The following is a 20,826-nucleotide window of genomic DNA, read 5'->3' as shown; positions in this document are numbered from 1 at the left end:
ATTCTCAACTTTGGACGCTGGCGGAAACAGGAAACTAAGAATTAATTGTAAAGGGCCTTAACAGAACAATATTACTTGCTTGCAGAGCGGCATAGCGGTACCTTTCTACTAGTACTATACCATTTTACAAGTTCTGACCCCTCTCTTGGGGAAAACCAGTGATCTCATCCCAAGTGCACATCACTATGGACCACAATGGCCTCATCCCAATGGCATAGTTCAATAACCTAAATAAAACAATCATAGTGCAAAATTCGACCTCAAGTTGCAGAGTATGAGTTTTTGTACCCAAATTTTCAAAGGTCATTCAATGAATGTACAAATGTATAGAGTTAAAGAACTGTGCCCTGATAGATGAGCATAGTCTGGATCCTAGAGCATGGAGAATAATGTTTGACAAAGGAATGGACCATCATACAATATTCAGGACAGAAAGCTTACAAATTATTTGAACTTGATCCATACCCATAAAAACTAAAAAGAAAAAGTAATCCAATAGGACTGCAGCCAATATGCGTTGTCGAATATCTGTAAAGTATACCAGTACCAATAACCATTTTGGTTTCCTTCTTCAAATGAAATCTTTCATAAGTAGACCTCTTTGAATAAAAACAGATTTTACAAAGCATTCTAATACAGCATATTTGCCTTCTTAATTGGTATAAATATGACTATACGATTGCTAAAAATCTTGTAATGTAAAATGGAGACAAACAAAATTGGGCTAAACCAAGAACTATCAGTAATTTTATCCATAGCACACAAACTTCTCCACCCCCTTTGGGGTTTGCAACTTTTTGAGATGCACATGGACAACGAAAGTTGTCTGTTTGCTCACACTTTTTACATGTTGACCTCCCTCTTTCTAATTTGCCGATTTCTGACAAAAGAAAAATACAATAACTATCGGTAATTTCAACTGGGAGTAGCATTGCTGGCCCACCCCTCTGGGGTTTTGGAAAAAGTTGTCCATATTTGCTCAATTTTGAAATTGTTATACCAAAGTATGGTTATACACATGGCTCAATTTCTACCAACCAGTCTTTCTATGTGGTGTACCAGAAAGCAGGGCCGTAGCAAGGTTGAAAAATGTAGGGCGTCCATCACCAATATGGGGTGGCCAAATTACAAATAGATACCCTAATTAAAATACAGATATATAACAAATTTCTCAAAAAGTGCTGCAGCCATGGCATCCCCGGCCGCCACGCTTGCTACGGCCCTGCCAGAAAGCACCACTACATATAGGAAATGGCATCAGTGATACATGGGAGGGGTCTCATTTTGACGAAACTGGTAGGTATATAGTAGTTTTTTGAAAGTCAATAGGCACATCAAACAATTAGAGAGTTGGCTTCAGAAACAGGCCTACCAAAACTGACAAATCAGGCTCTTTGAACCAAAACCAAAAACAAAGAAAAAGATAGAAAAGAGCATGAGGAGCTTCAAAGAGAAAATAAAAACAAGGCTTTTAGGTAAGATTTTGTAAAAAAAAAGTTTGAAAAAGTGGAAAATCAAACAAACGAGGCTCGATGAAAGCGGATCGCAGTGAGTAGAACTTGTGGTTTGAGTTGACCACTGCATACCAATATTCAACGCCCCCTGAATGATGAACAGCGGTGATCAGGGCTTCAATCCTATTGATTCTACATGTTCTGTCAATAATTATGTGCAATTGGCTCGGACATTCACCTCTTCCATTTAAATTTTCTATCAATGATGACGATGACCTTACCGTGTTTGCAAAAGGTAAAATTATGTTTGAACTAAAAGCAGCTGGTAGTTGGGTGAGCATGCCTTCAGTAAGCTGATATCAGATAAGCTCAGATTTGTAAGATTTTAGTTATAAATATTGTTTAAATCACACCTTTTTCATCCTCTTCTGGCTACAGGGGGGGGGGCACTTAACACAAATGACCATAATATGGGTATGTTTCCCAGGAAAGATCCTCTTTAACTTGTTTTCGCAGCTCCAAAACACCCCCTTTTACTGGTATGTCGGCAGCTCCCAAAGACCTACCACCAGCGGCGTAGCTTGGATTTTTTCCGGGGAGGGGGGGAAAGCCTATATGGGACGGGGGCCCGAATCCACCAAATTTTCCTGCACTTGGGGGGGGGGGGCAGGGGCCCAAATAGACAATTTTGCCAGGCTTATTGATAATAATCGTATGGTATTGCATATCGTATGGATTCCCCATCTCTCTGCCCCTCGCCTCCCTCTCTCTCTCTCTTTTTCCTCTTTCTCCTCCTTTTTCCTCTTTTTTCCTTGCACTAGGGGGCGGGGCAATTGCCCCCCGGCAGCTACGCCACTGCCCATACCACCTCAAAACCTGAGGGAGTATACACACTTAAAACTACGGGGTCAAAAAATGACCCAAACGGGGTCATTTTTGACCCCAGCATAGTTATCAACTAAACACCATACCACTAACGGGGTCATTTTGACCCCATTGGTCGGGGTCATTGCAATGACTACGTATTTGGGTCAAATAGTAACCCCATTGGGGTCAAAATATTACCACATTTCGGGGTCAAATGAAATGACCCCTTCAAAAGGGTTGCTTATTGGGTTACTTAATGACCTCATTTCGGGGTCAAATGAAATGACCCATTTGAAAGGGTTGTTTTATAGGGTTACTCAATAACCACATTTAGGGGTTGTTTGGATTTTTTTCGTAGGCCTATGGTCATGCTGGTCCCACCAGGACATAAGTGTGTTTCTGCACAGAGAAAGCATTACATAAACAGCAAACTGCAAAATGCATCTGTGTATCACACTCACACACAGTCAGTCATCGCCTATGACAGTTCACGTATTATAAGCTTACATGATATAAGCTTATAACAACTGCAGCCAAGACACCAGCCACGACAGCATGAAATTGAATGAATCTGCGTGCATAGACAAGGGTCTATGCATCCTTGCAGTCTCACTTTTCAACTAACTTTTCATATTCCATCATGCAGACAAGCACACACGACAATCCGCTGAGCTGCACAATCAGAACAAATATGGCGCTGATGTGACCACGTGAGCCGATGCACACTGTGTGTGCAAATAGTTCCGAAATGCAAGTCATTATAAAGTTGACAAATTGGGTAACTTCGGTCAAAAAATTAGTTTTATTTATTAATCAACAAACATTAATTGCAGCTCATGTTTAAACTCATTTATGAATTGAGATTTTCAAAGCGGAAGATTGAAACTGATATCAATGCGCGACGGTATCGGCAAAATGACCACTAAGTTTTTGACCACGTTCGTCGTGGCTAAAATGACCTCGTGAAAGTGGTCAAATTAAAACAGTACAACCCCCTTGAAGGGTCAAAACAACCCCAAACGTGGTCAATTCAAAATGACCACGGAAAATATAACCCCGTAGTTTTTAGTGTGTACCCACCAAAAGTTTATGATTATATGTGCCCTCCCGGCCTCCCGGGATAGCTACACCCCTAATGAACAGTTTTGTATGAGAATAAAACTGAGAGTATATGCTCTAAGGGGGCATAAGGACCACCTTTTAGAATGGTAAGCCAAATGATGCTAAGAAAACATGAAAAGGAAATAGGCTGAATCCAATTCAAGGTTTTGCCATCACTAATCACGGTTATCATAATCATGATGATGTTAAGATTGACATAATGCAAATACATTTTTCAACTCAAGGCTGCATTCTCACTTATCACAGTTATCATAATAACATTAGAAAATTATCCAAATATGAAATGTCCTTATAAATATGTCACAACATCTTTCAAGAACCACATGTATTACTCACTGGATATATAGTTTTTTGGGGAAAATACTATGTGAAGACCAATTCAGCCAACACATTTTGGCAAAAGTGCACTTAAAAAGGCATCCAGTTTGAGCAAATTGTGGTACTATTTTGGGTGTTTTTTGTGAAAAAATTGGTATACTGATGAGTTGTAAGAACAGCAAAAAGTTGTTATAGAGAAAGTCAACATCTGAAAAGCTGTGTGGCACATGATCACGTCCACGTACATATTTTTTTTGAAGAATCACCCAGTGACCCTATAGAGTTTTTCCCTTGAAAGGTTTCTTCTTGCCCCCTGAAAAAGTCCAAAGTCCTGGCTAAGCCACTGCCTTCAGTATCATTTTGTTGTACTAATAAATAATATCATATCAATCTACGCTACGAGCGCGCTTGTCATAAGGAACAGTGCACCAAAAGTTTTCTGTTATGTTATGTTATAATGTTATCAGGTAATTTAATATAAATTACTTAAAACATATAAATGCATTGTGCATGTCTATACTTAAAGTTGCTATCTACTGAAGATAACCTTCTTCAGTCAGTAGTGTTATTCCTGATACTGAAGGCAGTTGCTATCTACTGAAGATAACCTTCTTCAGTCAGTATAGTGTTATTCTTGATCATGTTGATGCTTTCATGAACCATAAAAATGTCTAATTTTGATATTTTCCACATCAGATCAGCTGACTTCACACTTTCTTGAATTTGATGATTTGGTATGCACAGCAACTTTTACTATCTACTGAAGATAACCTTGCATACAATAGTGTTTAAGTTTTAATGCCTGCATATTATTTCACATACTGATGATATACAAATATAACAAGGTCGCTGGTCCCCGGGCACTGGTCTGTTACTATTGATCTATCATATATCGATTAGGGTAATAGGAAGATGTGAAATTTATTGATGTTGTTTATGAAAAATAGCTGCCGCATTTTAAAATTATACTATTTTCTTTAATTCATATTGAAAAATAACATAATTTGCAATAAATGTATAATTTGATCAGCTCATAATCTGCGGGAATTGTTAGGCATTTACAAATACGCCAAAAAGTAGACCCACGTTATAGAAATGATATAGTTTACCTGTCTGGTCCATACTGTGCATGTTAAAGTAGACAAAGTATAGGACTTGAATTGATAATTTGTGATGCTTCTGAAGAGATGTCACAAGACAATATTCAAAATAAAATATTTTGATATTAATCCGCGATGTTATAAGGCCCGCCGATTAAGAGCTGATCAAACTATAGTTTAAGCATTGGTAAATGTTAATTGCTAGATAAATTGAAAAGTCTCATTAAAGGAGTATTTTGTGATCCTAGCATACTCATTTTATGATATTTTTCAGTAGATATCCACAAAAAAGGCTTATTCCCAAAATTTCAGTTGATTCCGATTTTGCGTTGCGAGTTATGCATGATTATGTGAATTTGACTGCTCCATAGACAATGTGTTGTAATTTCGTTCTGGTATACCAGAACGAAATTCAAATTTCACAATATCTTTGCTAAATGAATTAATCTGCAAGAAATTTTGTCTACATAAACATTATGTAGCCAGAGGTTTCCAGTGATATAAAAATCTCAACTTTTTTTGAGAAAAGTGGGGGATGATCATTACCATTACTACAAGGTTTTTATAAGTGGCGGCTTAACTCATGTTCATGCAACAAGATATTTCTTGAATTTGTAGATTTCTTTAAAGGTTACGAAGAAAAAAACAATGCCCAAAAATGTGACCCTTTCCCCCGGTACGTAATTTTACAAAAATTTTCTGTGTCCAAGCCTGCCACTGCTTTACCCTGATCTGAAACTTAGCAGGTCTGAAGTATTATATAATCTTAATATTTGTTCTTCTTCTATAGCACTGAGCATGCTAAGTAAAATTTTGTTAACTTAACTTTGCAACTTGAAGCAGCTATTAGTATTACCATTCAAATCTATTTCAAAGTTACAACAACTCTCCTTGCACTTTCAGATTTCTGACACGTTCCCTTTGCACCTACGTGCACCATGCTCAAAAATCCAGGGTAGTTTATGCTAATGGCACACTCCTTGCTGTAGGCTTAGGCACAAGCCAGTACAGAAATGCTCATTGACCTTGCAGGCTACGTGAGCTAGGCACGATACTGTTTGCAAAAGGCACACGGTGAAGAATAAAAGTTTTGGAGGTCATTGGGAATCATTCAAATCTACAAGACAAATACAAATGTATTGAATAATGGTGTCAATATTGCATTTAATATGCGCAATTGTTTGAAATCAATAGAAAAAGATTTGAATTACAGTATACCAAAGGAAAATTGATGAAATCTGAGACAGAAATATATCACTGTTTTTGTTTAAAGCCATCTATTTTCAATTTGGATATCTTTTTTTATTTTTTGATGTTTACACATGTCCCAACTTACTCTTAATTGGAATCGTCCAAATATGCTTTGTAGGTAAAACAACAGAGCAATTTTGGTCAGGTAAAGGAGCGGATCCAGGACTGGAAGTTAGCTTCTCTTTCTCCTGGCCTTCCTTCATCTCCTTTTCCTCCTCTTTCTGTCTTTGTCCCTCTTTTTCAGAAATTTTGGGGTGGGGGCATGCACCCCATTTGTTCCCATGTGGATCTGCCCCGTGTGAACACTCTTTCTTATTTTAGATAAGAAATAAGTGAACCTTACTTATAATAGGGTGTAACCCCGGAGTGTAACCATTACTGCAGTGGGTGTAAACATGCATGTGTGAAATATAGAGGGCAGTATTAATCTATATTCCCTAGAGACATTCAGCATTATAAGGGGCATGTGCATCCATCCTCACCAGTGTGTCCAAGATCTTTTCCTACGGGGGTTCAGAGGGGCTTTTCAGAGTTATGGGGGGGGGGGCTTAATGGCTAAAATCGCCAAAAAATAGCTGATTTTACATGATTTTTAACAATGTGCGGGGGCTTCAGCACCCAAAGCCCCCGACACGCCACTGATCCTGGTCATTCAGAGGAGGGGATTTGTACAGGGCAGTATTCGTTGATTGATTGCATTAAGTTCCTTTCCTTTGTGTGTACATTGGACTCTGTCCCCATGAAAGACTGCTTGGTGGTGAACAGACCACATCTTGGCTCAGTAATCACCTGATCTGGTCATGGTCTGAACCGTCAAGTTATGCTATTCCCACATAAAATGTGCTGGCGACAGAACCTTCTCCCCGAGCCTTCTCCAGGACCAGGTCATTGAATCCCCAGCTAAGGTGCTTTATCAAGTGTTGGTTACTGTACATGTACAGCTGAAAGGCCTATCCCATTATGCTTTGCGGTACCACGATAGAACTGCACTTGCCATAGAAAATGTGCAAAAAATCCCTCACTTCAACTTTCAACTCACTTAAGGGTAGACGAAGTATTGTTGGTCGAAGCAGCCAAAATTGATTTTCATTATCTAAATCAATATATTATTGAAAGATAACACTTTGATGTTTTGCAAAAGTTCATTCTACAAATCATATACTTTGAAAACTTGCTTGATTTATTGTTGTTAATGAGTTATGTACTCTCTAAATATAAAAGAGTGAAAATTTCACTCGGAACTTGGAGTGATTTCATTCTCACTCTATTCGAGTGGTTAGTCGTTCTTTTAGAGTGAAAAAAAGCTTCTACTCGGTCAATGTAGATTCACTCCTTACAGAGTGATCCAAAATTACCGCTCAATTTCAGAGTGAAATTACAATCACTCTTTATGGAGTGAATCCACAGTTCGTGCACAGCCAATCAGACAGCCGGATTTTCACGCTGAGAGCCACGAAAAAATTGTGATTATTCATTCGGCGAATAGTCGTTGCAGCAATGGCGGTGGAGTTGTCAGTAGCAGTTTGGCGAAGAAATAGCCAATATTTTCGTTGGTAAGTATACTTTGAACTATTTTATTTATGTGTTGAATCATTGCAGATTGTAATCGACAACTAAAAATCTGATGTTACTGTCTCAAAGGTGATAATTGTACCCATGAAGCTTCTTCATTTGTTGAACACATTGATTCACATTGTCGGTCCTGCATTACGGTAGCACACTCATGCACTGCTATGCATACCTGGTACATGTATTACTTCATAAACCTGTAAATGATTGAGTGTACTTGTGTAATAATTGTAATGTTTGTTATACTCGTCAGCCTTTTTATTGTTAATATGTACCCGATCACATCTCCGAGTCCGATGCGCTAGTCATGCTATACATACCAGTAGCCACAGGATCACATGCAGCAAGGCCAGGCCATACCTAGCTAGGCTTAGGCTATAGGGTCAGGCCAAAGCATAGGCCTGTTATCTCTGACCAGTCTCTAATTTATCATGTTTATATACTGCAGCACATTATATCTGCATGTGTGATGCCAAAAGTCAGAGGACTATAGGCCTCTAGCTAGGCTTAGGCTATAGGGTCAGGCCAAAGCATAGGCCTGTTATCTCTGACCAGTCTCTAATTTATCATGTTTATATACTGCAGCACGCCTATCTGCATGTGTGATGCTAGGCCCATAGTCCCACGTCCACTAAGCTTTTAATCATGCCAAAATTACCATTTTAATCTTAATTAACATGTAATAACACTTATTGTGTTGTAATTCCTTTGCTCACAAAAATACATGAATGAATGAACATTTTGTGCCTATTTCTGTGATTATTTTTGTCAGTCTCATTCACTTCTTTATTTCAGAGCTATTAACTCAAAAGAGTGGTTTTTCCACTCCTCTTTGGAGCTGTATGAGGGGCCGCTCCTTTTGGAGTGAAATTCACTCTCACTAAAGAGTGATTTTATTCACTCTTTTTTTCGAAAGTGAATTTCCTCACTCTTTTGAAGAGTGAATTTCACTCTAAAAGGAGTGGTCACTCATACAGCTCCAAGGAGGAGTGGAAAAACCACTCTTTTTGTGCTGTTTTTCACTCTTTCACATTTAGAGAGTACGTTTTACAAAAGTGTTGTTGTTTCAGCCCTCTTTACAACATAAGTCAAGAACCACAGGACCTAGAAAGGTATAGCTGTGATATTTGAATTTTTCTACACACTTGCTATGAAATGATCAATGCAATTTTTGCTAAAGCTCACTACATTCGCAAGATGCTGTGAACTACCAAATCGCAACAGTTTAAAATAGTTGCTACCTTAAATCAGGGGTGCTTAAACTTTTGTTTGAAAAATATCACCCCAAAAGTACTGTATTATGAATCTATCCATAGCTATCAATATTTAAGCAGCTCTTGCTTATTGTTTGTATACAATCGCTATAGAGCAAAGAGATACGCTGCAAGTTATTATGAATTATGCATGCTTCAGTTTTTCCATTATTTATCATGACAACATTTTTGAAATCTGGACACAAGATGACATAGCTATCCTTATCTGTATTAAATAAGTTAAAGAAATAGGTATTTTGAAATGAGGTTAGTAGCCAAAAAGTGCTTGGGACATTCAAAAAGTCCATTCTTGTCAGATTTCAGATTAAGACAGATGTTAGCAATTTCTTGACATCACGAGGACAAGCAAAAAGTTCAGGTGACCAAAAATTGCTCACCCAAACACAAAAGATTTAATTTGGAGATTTTTTCACTTAACTTTTGTCCCCTCCGCAACTCACATGCCTCAACTCCACACACATTTACACAACATTGACAGATCCAACTGATAATAAAGTGCAAAAATGTTGAGGTGTAAGTGAAAGAAGCTGATTTCTGCAATAGCTGCCTTATAGACATTACACAATTTTCTGCATTCTATATTGTGTATAATCTAAATATATCACACCTGGCAGCTATTGCAGATATGGCTTTCTTGCACTATCACACCAATGTTATCAAAGTCAACTGGTTAACCAGATGGATTTACTTAACAATGAACGATGCCCTTGCTCATTCTTACCTTTTCTTTAACATCTTTATTGTCCGTAATTCGGTAAATTTTCACATTTCAGTCTCGTGACTTTGCACAAACACAGATGATTTGATTTCGAGGATTACTTGAAATTACTTTGCACCCCTGGAGGCATACGTGCCATAAAACACCAACATTTATCCCGTTTTGAGGTTATGTTTCTTTTAAACTCATGGAGGAATTCATGCTCTTCTTTAACTCTCTCTGTCGACTGCAGACGACAAGTTTCAAATTTTGTTTAAATTTTTCAAAAATTTCAGAATTGTAAATTTTCACGACCATATTTGGAATCAGCATGACAAATGCATTAAAATGAGTACTAACAAGCCTAGTATTGATTTAGTGGTTCTTAAGATAGCTCTTGATATTTTGAGAAAATATCTCAAAACTTGGACTTTTTATGTTGAAGCCTATATGGCCAGCATGCAGAACATTAATGTCTTTTACTTGAGGGGTGAAAGTGACATGACAGACAGTTCAAGAATGAAAAAACAAAACATTTAGATTGTGTTGATATGCTCAAGGAGATTGATGATTCTTTCTTCAGGAAAATGTGACAATTTATTTAGAGGTTAATCAAATAACATTATTGATGGGACGGAAATGAAAATCACTCTTTTCACGATTTTTGTTTGAGTGTCCATTCAAGAAAAAGTGAAATTATTCTCTTTTGTAAAGGGATATTGGTATTAGCCATGGGGTGATAATCTCTCGATCAAGAAAACATTTGTATTTATAGAAAAGTTTTCCTTGCATTTTAAAAAGTTTTCTTTTTATTTCACATGATCTTGTTATGTAAAAGTTGTTTAACTGGTGAAAGAAAGAATTGCTCAGGACATGGGTTGTTTAACAATTAAGATAATTAATAAACCCTTTAGTAATGGATTTGTTCAACAAAATAAAAGAAATTTGTTTTGACCGGCAGTGGCAAAATAATTGTCTACTTTAATGTTTTAACTGTGATTATCATCGCAATTTATATGTAATTGCACATAATTTGGTGGTTGATTCTTATGTATCATGAATACAAAGTGCAATTATATTCATTTTGTATAAATTTTGTTACATTGTTGTACATCATTTGAATTCATTATATCCGAAACAAAATTACATAATTATCCTGAATAATTTGTTTTTGACTTTGGTGGGTTTGAGTACCTTTATCCAAATTAATTTATATAATTGCATCACATTGTTGTAAATAATTAAGATTAATTATTTTAAGTATGTTTTAGAACCTTTTGCTGATTGTCTGAGAAAAGTTTTGTTTTTGTTTGGGAGAAAGTTCTTTTTTACACAACAGGTACACACAATTTGCAGTCATTCATGAATAAAAACAAATTAATGTACATTGTGTTGCAAGGTGTGACTCTATTAAACATAATTGGAATCAACTTATTCTTTTTTATTTTGATCATTTGTTGATCGGAAATTATCGATCATTCACCTTTTTAAATTGTCCAAAACATTCCAATACACCATCATTATCATGATTATGAGTTATGTTCAACAGCCAACAAGCCAAAGCTAAACACATGATTGGTGCGGTTCTTTTGATGTTTTCCCGATTTATTTTGTCTTGGTCAAAGCATAGACACTGAAAAATTAAATTAGATAATTAAAGAGAAAATGTATAAAAAAAATTAGCAATGAAAATTTCTCATAGTATCTCAACACATGGTTATATAAACTATAGCCATTCCAAGGGGCAAAGAACCTGGTCACTAAACAGTTTGTCCCATTTGGAGGCAAAACATGCTCCAAAAAGGGCTGAAAAGGGGTAGTCTACCCCGAGACTAGTCAGTATATAGAAATGCTTTTTTTCATACCAGTGACATACCCAGCAAAATATGCAAGGGGGGCAAAATTATAAAATCATCCCACTGAAAAGATTCAAGCCTCAGCTTCCCCCAGGTCTATCTTTGTGGTTCATCAGGAACTACCTTCTTTCTTTCTTTCTTTTTAAAACTCAGTTCCTTATATCAAATGATTTCAGGAAACCAAATATATATAATACAAAATAATAATTAGATTATATTTCATGAATAGTAACTGTACATTAATCATAATATATTGTATCCTAATGCTATATTACCTTCAAAAAACAATAGATACCAGCAGCTTATGAAGCTTATAGAAATCAGAGTATCTTTATTCCATCTCTGCTAACACTTATCAATGTCGGAGAATGACAAAAGAATCTGACACCGACTTGATTGCTTTCTGTATGTCTACAGTCTGGTGGGGTGGCAAAGATTTCAAAAATATAAAAATAAGGATAGAATAGATTTGTCAAAATAGATTTGTCAAAATCTGTGAACATTTTCCATAAATTTTGCTTAACAAACAATTTTGCTGCTGCTCAGTTGGTTACAAAATTATTCAAATCAAAGCGAAGGAAGCACCAGTATTTAATTATTTATTTATTTAATTTTCCATGCCAAGCATATATGGGCATTAACAGCTGAAAACTAGGATAATGCTGACAAAACTTTGGCCAAGCACAAGTGACCTGGAGTAGGGGGTCACCGTAAATAGGGTGGTCAGGGCATTTTTTATAGGACAGGCAAGTGTAGCCAACAATCGGGCATAATTACCCTGATTGGAACAAACTGTAACAAGGTCTTTTTATCATGGGTCATCTGCCCCACCATTTCCAGATGATCCACCGGGAGAGTAGATTGTCTTATCTTGCAGAGATTTGAACCCGGAACCTCTCGTACAAAAGACAAAGACCTCAACAAGTGTGCCAGGCTGCTAGCACCTGGGTCGGACATTTTAAAAATGAATTTAGAAGAGCAGCAACGACATCACTTGCATTACATTCCAGATGTAATTCAGGAGAGTTTGTAGAGATTTACTTGCGGCCATGGGCATCAATCCAAAATGGGGGAAGGGGGATGTGTCCCCCCACCTTTTGACAAAATGACCCAGTTTTTGTTCCTTTCAGCCACTTTTTGACAATTCAGGTTGATTGCCCCCACCACCTACATTCCAAGTTGGATCAGCTCTAATGCTTTCAGCCAAAATCTTTCTTTTACAATATGTCCAGCAGGTATACCCATTATTTTCCCAGAAATAAGCCTACAGTAAAATGATTAGACCTGTAGTATAGTAGGTAACCTGATTAACTCACATTCTTTACACAGGTGAGTTTGTGTCACTTTTAGCACCTGATTAATGACCCAATCCTTAATGAACTATCTCACAGCTTCAACATTTACTCATTGGCAATCAAATGATTATAGGCCTGTAGTGGGTATAAACCTGATGAACCCACATTCTTTACTCAGGTGAATTTATATAGTGTCAAAATGTAACACCTGATATTTTAGGCTGATTAATGACCCTTCCTCAACAACTTCTACATTTTACAGTCAAATGATGAGACCTGTACAAGGTATAAACCTGATGAACCCACATTCTTTACTCAGGTGAGTTTGTATAGTGTCACAACTTGTAAAACCTGATTAACCCTAACCCTACCCGTGGTTTTTTGGCTATCGGAAGGGAAAGAAGGAACGAAAAAGGAGAGAAATAAAGAAGAAAGTCACTTGGCACCCTCGGGATTCGAACCTCGGACCCCTCGCATGCCACGCAGAAGATCCCCAGCATGTAGCTACACAGGTGACGTTGGCCCGCCAACGATTCCCTGGGTATGACTTGGTCTGATTGCGTCATCAAGTCACGTGGAATGCATGCACGCAGAGTGGTTTTAATAGTGAGCTTTAGTGAGTCCTAGTTGGGTTAGGGTTAATGACCCGTTCCTTAACGAACTATCTCATGGCTTCAACATTTACTCAGAGGACATTTACTCATTGGCAGTCAAATGGGTATAAACCTGATGAACCCACATTCTTTACTCAGGTGAGCTTTATAGTGTCAGAATGTAGCACCTGATTAATGACCCACTCCCGGGGACCCACTCCTTAACGAACTATCTCACAGCTCAACATTTACTCATAGGCTGTGATAGGTATACACCTGATTAACCCAAATTCTTTACTCAGGTGAGTTTATATAGTGTCACAACTTACAGCACCTGATTAATGACCCACTCCTTAACGAACTATCTCACGGCTTCAACATTTACTCAGTGTTAATCTAATGTTATCTCTCTGATAAATTGACACTATCTTTGATAATCTTGTTTTTTCCTACTGTTCCGACACCTTTTGTGTGTGTTTAAGGACCTAGCAATGAATTAAGAAAGATGTTGTTGGTATGATATGTGACAAAAATATCAATTTATTAAGATAGGAGAGAGGATGATGGAATTGATACCTACAAGCACACCTGATGTTTATTTCTTGGAAACCAGATTTACGCCCACTTTTTGTATCAGATCTAGTTAGCAGATCTTATTACTCCTCTCCCATGAGTTTCCCATGCTATAGGCCAATAACAAGTTTGTTATCACCACTGATGATTATTATGTGTATGTTTCCCAAAGCATGATTTTATTTATTACTTAAAATTTAAGCAATAATGTAAGATTTCTGACAAACTTTTGGTTTTTTTTATCACAAAATGGTAATGCGTATCTTTATTAATAAAATAATGAGTGGGCGGTCTCTGTCTGGCTATGCTTTTCGCTGTGATATTTCGGATATAGATAGGTTCTGGGAAAAGCATGTTGACGGGTGGTATTTTAAAAGTAATAGGTCAAAGGTCATGGACAGTTAAAATTTCAAACTTCATCCAATCTGGCTCAAACTTGGTGAGTGGAATCCTTGATATGAGGGGAATAGGCCTATAATATGCACAAAATAAAATTGAGGTCAACCGAGGTCAAAGGTCATCGAGGGGCTAAATTTAAAACTTCGACCAATTGGGCTTAAACTTGGTGAGTGGAATCCTTCATATGGGGGAAGCAGAAAAATAAATAAATTGAGATCATCTGAGGTCAAAGGTCATTAAGGGGCTAAATTTTAAACTTTGCCCGATTAGGCTTAAACTTGGTGATATGATAGTAACCAATTCTCTACATCACTGCCCACTCAAACAATTCTCACATCATTATATAAGTTGTTGACTCCTGTTGCGACACCTCTGTTGTGTACGTACTCATTAGATATGTAAGATTAAGTCATTATATTTATATGACTACAGCCAATGTTTATCGTTGCTAGGATAGTTTTGTTTCTTCTTGTGTCTATCTCTGGGGCCTATCTTTATAGGGGGAGTTGACACACCCCGGTCTCAAGACATTGATAACACACCTGACACCTGTACAGATAATTTGGTGTAAAAAAAAAAGCGCAGTGATTTAAAGTGCACTACGCACAGGCACAACGCCTAGACGTTGATCCACAAGCCTCAGCACACTTTACAGACAGCTTGCCACAGCAACTATTGTAATCAGTGATGTCGTGCAAGTCATCTCAAGGGGGGGGCAGGGGTTCTTCGAAAATTTTGTATGGGGATGTGCCTCACAGACTTACTTTTTGCTGTTTTTAACACTCACCAGCACAAAAAGCACCCAAATTTGCCCTAATTGGGCACTTTTAGGCACATTGGTCATACCCACCCATCAATATACTGAAATCACTGAAAAGGTACCCCAAAACAGTGGCACATCTCTGTATACTTTCAACCAGGAAGAACCCTGCAACAGGACTGATTATTTGGAGAACACTGGGTCTGATTTAGGGGACCACTGATACTCATTTTTGGTATTTTTTCTAAGAAATCTGTTAAATTTTGAAAAATTTCATGAATTTTAAAATCATGTGGCTCCCACTCCTATGATATAGGCCTACAGCACTGATTGTAGAATAGGCCTGGAAGTACTGCGGATTGGTTCAATGTTAGTATTACTTTGCCAAATTGAATTATACCGGATACCATATATCATTAATGCATTTATATAATCAGCCTTTTCAGTGGCGTAGCGTGGGTCATCACATTGGGGGGCACCGACCATGATTGGGGGGGCACCGGATCTGATGGGGGGCACAAGCCGTTTTCGTCAATTTTCCTATGGGATTTTTAAAAATGTTAGATCGATTGGGGGCATGTGCCCCCCCCCCAGTGCCCCTATGATGCTACGCCACTGAGCCTTTTGAATCTGTGGGGCCCAAAAATTGTTAATTAATTATGCAAATATGTAAACAATGTTCCAAAGGACACTAGGAATCTTCAAGTGACACTAGGAATCTTCAAGTTCAGTTTCAGGACAAAACTAATTTGCAAAAATCACATATTTCTGTATAAACTGGATTAATCATGCATTTCTCCCATGATGCACAGGTACAGAAATTTAACATCATCCAGACATTTATCCCTTACACCAAGCCAAGGGGGCTCCATAAAGAACTAAATTTATCCTAATTCCTAAATAAATGTTGAATTAGCAAGATATCTTGTAAATCCCACGATGTATCAATCAAAACATCTTCTTTATCTTTCAAAACATCTTCTTTTATCAGATCCCAAACATGTGCCAAAGATGGACATCGCAAACAAAATGTTAACCCTTGCTACTCAAAGCATAAGATTAAGATCCAGAGCAGACTATCAAATGCTCTGTGTGCTAGCTATAGGTTTCAACATAAATAGTCCAAGTTTTGAGGTATTTTCTCAAAATATCAAGAGCTATCTCAAGAACCACTGAAACAATATGTTTCTTGTTTGTACTCATTTTAATGCATTTTTCATGCTGATTTAAAATATGGTCATGGAAATTTACAATTCTGAAATTTTTTAAAATTGAAACTTGTCGTCTGTAGTCGACACCCGCGTAGAGAGAGTTAACATACATCCCATCCCACTCACAGAATTTTTTAAAAACTATAATTGAAGTACATAATAGGCTTAGAGTGCACATACATTCATTCAAGTACCAATATGCAAAGTATTGGTTGTGAATTCAGAGCCATTCTTATCGAAAAGTCTTGGAGTGAGTAAGAATATTTATAGAATCTTTATATTTATAGAATTTTTATCGCAGCAGCATGCGCAACTTATTAACCCACATAATCGTTACATAATACTATCTTCTTAAAAGATAGGAGTGAGTTGGCGTGACGCTTGGAAGTCTAGTCTCACTGACACTAAGAAATCCAAGGAATTTTATTTACTTTGTGTTTACTGTATTTACTTGGGTATTTGGTACCTTGACTCTTCAAAGTCACATGAAAACCCTGTACTTGTAACTGGTGTATCTTGAGGTGGGTCAATGGCACTGCAAAAGTCAGAAAGCCCATCAGGGTTGGGACCATAGAGTTTATAACTAGGCAGTGGCGTAGCCAGTGGGGGGCCAGGGGGGCCGGTGCCCCCCCTCGTCATGGCCGCCGGTTCATGTATCTTTGTAAGGCCATCGGTAGACTGAAGGCGTTGGTGAAAAAAATTGGGGTTAACAATAGACTATTTTATACCCAGGGGGACAGAAAAAAGGGGAGAATTATAAAAATCAAATTGTGTGTTTTTATGTTGGTACTGCCTAATATCCTTCACATTTTCAAACCATGCAAAAAAAATTTGGGTCAACAATTCACAACTTCCGTCGGCAAAAAATATTTCCATCAGTACATTTACAAGTTGTGCCCCCTCGGTTCCAAAATCCTGGCTACGCCACTGTAACTAGGGGCACATCTTTTACTTCATATATATCATCATCATGGCTCCGGAACTTGGGGGCTAGCAGGGACTCACCTAGCCTTGATCAAGTATTTCTCCTTACTTTTTCTCTATTCATGCTATTCTTAGGACCCATGGTCGAAGTATCATAATACTCCCAAACTGGATTCCCTCAGATTTTTAGTCCGGTCAGAATTTTTGTGTAGGCAACATGAGCTAGGGAGGAAGTATACCTTGTGGGCATGGCTGCATTTTGCTCAAACACTACCCCTGCAGTGCACAGTATGCCTGGGGTAAAGTATGATAAGAAAGTCCACTATCTAGCAATTCAAATGTCAAATAGATTTTCACAAAGTTATGATGGTAAATAATTATTTTGAAAGAATAGATATTAACTTCAAAACTTTGGAAAGAAATAATAAGATGTGGCAAAGCTTCCATGAATTTTACATTCACTAACTATGGACGCCAAAGGACTTGAAACAAGTCTAGGACTCACCCACCCCAATAATTTGGATGTGGGAGCTCGAATACGGTACCCTTCAGCCCTCACCCACGACCAGGTGAAGTAAAAAGCTGTGATCAGATCCTGGAATGTTTTTGACTTATTTTATTTTTTGCCATCTGAGTCTGAGGCAACCCCCCAGGTCATCAACACAATTTGGTTTTGTCAGCCCCCTCCCCATGTTGAAAATCTGTCTGAGCTGACTGATCATGGATTGTAGCTAGCTGAGCCATTCACATGATTCAGACAGATATTGCACAATGGCAGTACATCAACTTTTTTATATTATTATATATGTATCTATTATTTGATTTATTTTTCTTCAAGTTTAAGCTTTTGTTTGACCAGGGCTATGAGACATCCCTGGTTTGCCCAATTCATTACATCACAACTGATGATCACATATGAGATAAATGACGCCAGCTATCAAAGAGAGGCGTGTGTGCTTTGTTAGTTTAATTCAAATCTATACAAATCAGAATAAATCTCAAATACCAACTTTGACTTCCCTGGGCATTCCTAGCACTGGTCCAGTGCTGGATGCAACCACAGATCCTGGAGATCTGACGGACCCTTCCTGGCACCAGTGACATAGCCAGGGGGAGGGTGCAACAGCCCCCTGTGAGAGGTCTTGTCCCTCTTTCAACCTTGTGGGATGCTGACTCCCGGTCCCCTCACTCCGTGCATCCGCTGGTATTCATGCTTATCGAAAATTTCGCGAAATAAGGGGTGTTTTCAGATGAAGAAACGCGATTCGCGAAAAACAAAAAAAAAGGGGTGTTTTTTCAAACCACGTGTTCGCGAAATTGAAAAAAAAAAGGTATTTTCATCGAGCAGCCTACGCGTTTTTACCAGAATAAATTTATTTATTTATTTATTTTTATTTATATTAGAAATATCGTTCGTATTTTAGCGAAAATAGGGGTATTTTCGAAGGGCAAATAATTCGAAATCGCTAAAAAAGGTGATTTTCCCGAAAAACTTCGCGAAATGAGATGCAAAGGGGTGTTTTTAAAGTTCACCGACAAGCATGAATACCCGCGGATGCACGGAGTGCGGGGACCGGTGCTGACTGCCCTGATATTTGATATTTTATGCTTTTTTAGCCAATTTTTGACCATTTTCATTAAATTTTCCCCCTTTGTCCCTCCCCCCATCACCCCGTTTTCCCCTTCTGAAAAGGTTCTGCCTACACCACTGCTATGCACTAACCAATTGCACTCCAGTTCCTGGTGCTCCTCTTAAGTTGCTCTGCAGCCGGCTGCTATTTGGCTATTTAGACGTAATTAAGCCAATTTGGCCCTTTTCATAGGCCGTAATTAACTGAGCCAGTTCCAGGTATTTCCAATATTAGGTTCAAATTGATCTACATTTATTTTGTAGCCTACACATCATGACAATAAGGCCAGAAGCTCCACACATGTACTCAGATCAGCTCAGAACCATTTGCCAGATCTAAAGCCAGAGCAATGGTGTATCAATGGGGGCTTGTAACAGAGACAAAACTTATCAAAAGCTTAAGTTGCATCTTGCTTTAGCTCTGTTCCAGACTAAAATTAACCTAAACTTGAACCATTTTAGCATTAAGATTGATAATTTTTAGAAACTTTGTATGCAATGGTCCTAGAGAAATTATTATGAGAAGGAGTCATCAGCACAACTTTTTCACATTGCCCCATGGAAATTTCTCCCAATATGCTACTGAACCTGGGGTCTGCAAGATCACAGGTCTTATCCACTAAAGATATGAAATAAGTAAGAACAAAGGATTATTGTATTATCCACTGAATGCATTAACAAACAAACAAACAAACAAACAAACAAACATTCATTACTGGTTCCTCTCTTTTAAACATCTAAATATCCTCCATAAAATTTCACATCTCTTATGATACTCAAAGATGGTTGACAATAATTGTGTACAATCTCATCCCTGACATTGACAGCTCCTAATTATCTGCTTCATTGAAAATAATAAAGTTATGAATGAAATGTTTATTGAATGTGAAATAGTGTGTAACAAGACCTGTCATTTCCTGAATCCCTATCTAGTCTCTGAAGTACAACATCAACAAACATCACTTCACTTGTTTATAAAGTTAAGACAAGTGTAAGTTCTTTGCAGTGTTGCCAATCTTGCAATTTGGTAGCCCAATTGGGTGACATGGAACAAGAGTTCCACTTTGCAAATGGCCGCTGCCAATTTTGGGTGACTTCCAGGATTAGAGCAGAAAATTATTTTGCCCATTTTCAGTGAAATTGCTATAACAACAAATAACAAATCATTAGGTTTTAGAAAATGATTTTATGATACAATTCACAGAAAATCATAATTTTAAACAAAATCTCAAAATACCTGGCTTCTGTAATTGATTTCTGATATATGTCTAAGTTTGGGTGGATTTTCAATGATTTGTGTGACTTTTAAAGTACCGCACCCTGAAATGGGCTGAACATTTTGGCATCCCTAGCTGTTTCACACTTCAACATATGCCGTTCACTCCAATTTGTTTATTGAATAATTATGATAATCATGATTAAAAAAGCGGCAAAATAATTGTGTGTCTGTCCGAGTCTAATTAACCATGCAGAGTGTCATCTATTTTGTTACTACAGCCAATCAACGTGAGAAAGTTACTAATTAGGAAAGCAGACTGTAATTTAATGCCGATAGCGATTTGAGGAATGTAAACAAAAAAGATACTTGAAGCTATAGTTGACATAAGTGTGTCAAATAGGAGAGGTGTCTTTAAACAGGAAAGATCTTTCACTTAATGTTTTTATGTGGTGTGAATTGTTAATTAGAATCAAATACTTTGATGTGGTTAATTGTTAATTAATAGTCCAATTAAAGATACACACACATTGATAATAATCCTTCTCACACATGTACAACTCCAAACACCTGCATTCTCACTTCATTATTTCATTATCAGGATTCATTATGGTTTATAATACTCACTCAATCTAAAACTAGCACCAGTTCCAGGGGAGGGGGCATGTACATATGTGACATGATCTGGTCCATGGGGGCCAAAGGAGGCATTTATGA

At 37.6% G+C, this 20,826-nt stretch overlaps 1 long non-coding RNA gene across 1 annotated transcript in view; it reads right to left on the bottom strand.

The window, feature by feature from the left end:
- Window positions 1-20,826, bottom strand: part of LOC140156306 (uncharacterized) — a 78,013-nt gene that overhangs the window by 20,230 nt on the left and 36,957 nt on the right. The window lies entirely within an intron of this gene.

Source organism: Amphiura filiformis, chromosome 7, assembly GCF_039555335.1.
Source record: "Amphiura filiformis chromosome 7, Afil_fr2py, whole genome shotgun sequence".
Lineage (NCBI taxonomy): Eukaryota > Metazoa > Echinodermata > Ophiuroidea > Amphilepidida > Amphiuridae > Amphiura > Amphiura filiformis.
Note: the sequence above shows the minus strand (reverse complement) of the source record. Positions and strands in the feature narration are given on the sequence as shown.